Source organism: Pavona decussata, unplaced genomic scaffold (assembly GCF_977016875.1).
Source record: "Pavona decussata unplaced genomic scaffold, jaPavDecu1.1 SCAFFOLD_182, whole genome shotgun sequence".
Lineage (NCBI taxonomy): Eukaryota > Metazoa > Cnidaria > Anthozoa > Scleractinia > Agariciidae > Pavona > Pavona decussata.
Window position 1 is genome coordinate 525,349 of NW_028145592.1, and position 2,152 is coordinate 527,500.

The 2,152-nt window shown below is 40.1% G+C and overlaps 1 protein-coding gene across 1 annotated transcript in view; it reads right to left on the bottom strand.

The window, feature by feature from the left end:
- Positions 1-2,123: 2,123 nt before the first annotated feature.
- Positions 2,124-2,152, bottom strand: part of LOC146463004 (peroxidasin homolog) — an 11,518-nt gene continuing 11,489 nt past the window's right edge. Inside the window, exon 8 of the mRNA XM_085084942.1 lies at positions 2,124-2,152. This exon is cut by the window's right edge and continues 1,075 nt beyond it. The gene's annotated coding sequence lies outside the window, so the exon portion shown is untranslated.

Here is a 2,152-nt window from a genome sequence, read left to right on the forward strand (position 1 = left end):
ATGGTAACGCATGGACAATATTTGCCTCAAGTACGTAGAATGCAAAAGTAAATTCAAATTTAGAGTTTGCTATCGTCAATGATGTTTCATTGTCAATGATGTTTCATAATACAAGATGGAGAGAAGCTCAGAAAAACAAAAACGATGCATGACCACTATCGATACCACTGTCCACAGGAAGACCTCCCCCTCTCGCAGAACTCCAGTGCTGATTAACACAAACCTCCGAGTTGTTTTTAAAATTTAGCGTACAACATTGATTGTGGGAGGAAGTACCACACAATTACACTGGCGATGTTCCAATGATCTTACCTTTAAATTAATTTTCTCCCAAATCCAGTCTGATTTACGCCTGCTACCGAGCATGGATAAAGATAAATATTTCTCTCGCATTTTTTGGCCACTCACATGAAATAGCACACGCATGGAATGTAACTGTTATTGAACCTTGATTTCATGACCGATTTTTGATTACAGCTACTGTACATGTAAAGATTGGATTTAGAGTGGTCCTTACAATAAGTGCCCTAGATCTGATAAGCATCCCTATTCGAAATGTAAATAAGTGCCCCTTACTCCAATAAGCGTTCCTCCGTCCCTGGCTCTCTCTCCAAACTTAAAACAGCGGCAGGGCTTCATTTCAATGAATAAAATGTCTAATGCCACCAACTGACATCGGATGATGCGGGTCAATTCATGGTGGCTTTCCAGTGTTTTCCTTTTCCTGGACCCGGTTGCGTAAAGCATCTTAAGATATAAAAGTGGGAGTCGTTTTCAACCGTTCCCTGTGTTCTGAACGACTGTCTCGAGTGCCATATTGGATCACTTGGCTGAAGGCGGTTTACTGAGAACGGGGATTACAAAAAAAGCGCGAGAAAATCATTTGGAAGACTGGGAACTGCTGCAGAAAATTCCCACTTATCTGAAGATGATTTATGTAGCTGGTTCCTGGTTCTTTTTTTTTTAACTGTCTAAAGATTTGATGTAACTCCATTTTGAGGCCGTTACGCGCAGTAGACTCTTGTCTTGTACATGTTCCAGTTTCCTTCATAAGTAGTCGAGAAAAACAACCAACATGTATTTATTATAAGCTGTCAGCAGGTATAATGTGTGTTATGTGAAAAAAGTGCTTCATGAAAACGTTATCGAGGAGTCCCTCTTTAGGATTGAGAGGACTATGGCTTCTTATTAACACGAACTCGAACCCATATTATCAGGGCCGCTTTTACGTGTGTTTATCGGCGCTGCAGGTACGATTGAAAACGATTTTTTGTGTCTGGGATCACTGGCATCATAATTTCGTTTCAATTATCAAATTTGTGAGGCTTTATTAAAGCATCTAACCCCCAATAATAGAGCGCTGGGGTAGGGAAGGGGGGGAGGGGGCTGGCTATCTCTTCCCGTTTGAAGAATACTCCTACCACATCAAGAAGAAGATCATGTCAAGTTCATATTTGTTTTTGTATTGTTTAATAAGGGTGGGCCAATAAGAGTCTTTTTAAACTGATCTGATACGAGTACGATATTTACCGATATTTGGCCTTTTTTCGATATGATATCGATACCGATGACTTTATCACCAGCACTCAAAAAAGACTCAATGGTCGGAAAACATTGAACAAAAAAAAAACACGGCCATAGCAACTGCATTTCAACTTCAATTTTCTGTACTTCCTTCGAGCACGTGAAGTGAGCAGTCACGTGACTAGTATCGAAAGGGATCGAAACCGCCGATATTCCTAGCAAGTATCGATATTTTTTCAAGGAAACCTCAGTATCGATTATATCGAGTATTTGGTATCGAAATCGGCCAACGTTTTTTCTAAAAGGCACAAGGAATTAATATTGTAGGATTCAATTCGTTACGGTCGCTTACTACTCCTTGTAACACCTATGAACCATCTTTGATCTTCAGATACCCTGCGAGAAGAGGCCCTTCGATCTTCCTAGGCGACCAAAAGTGCACAAAATTCATCGGGCGGAAATGACTGTATAGGCTAAATCAAGGAACATTAACCTATGCTCACGAAAGTGCTCTCGTCGACTGATGTACACAGAAACACTCTCAATGTGTATTGATTTTTGTTATAAGTTTATTTTAAACAAAGCTGCCATGCGTGCCTTTGATTTACATATTTTCTGCTTAATACGC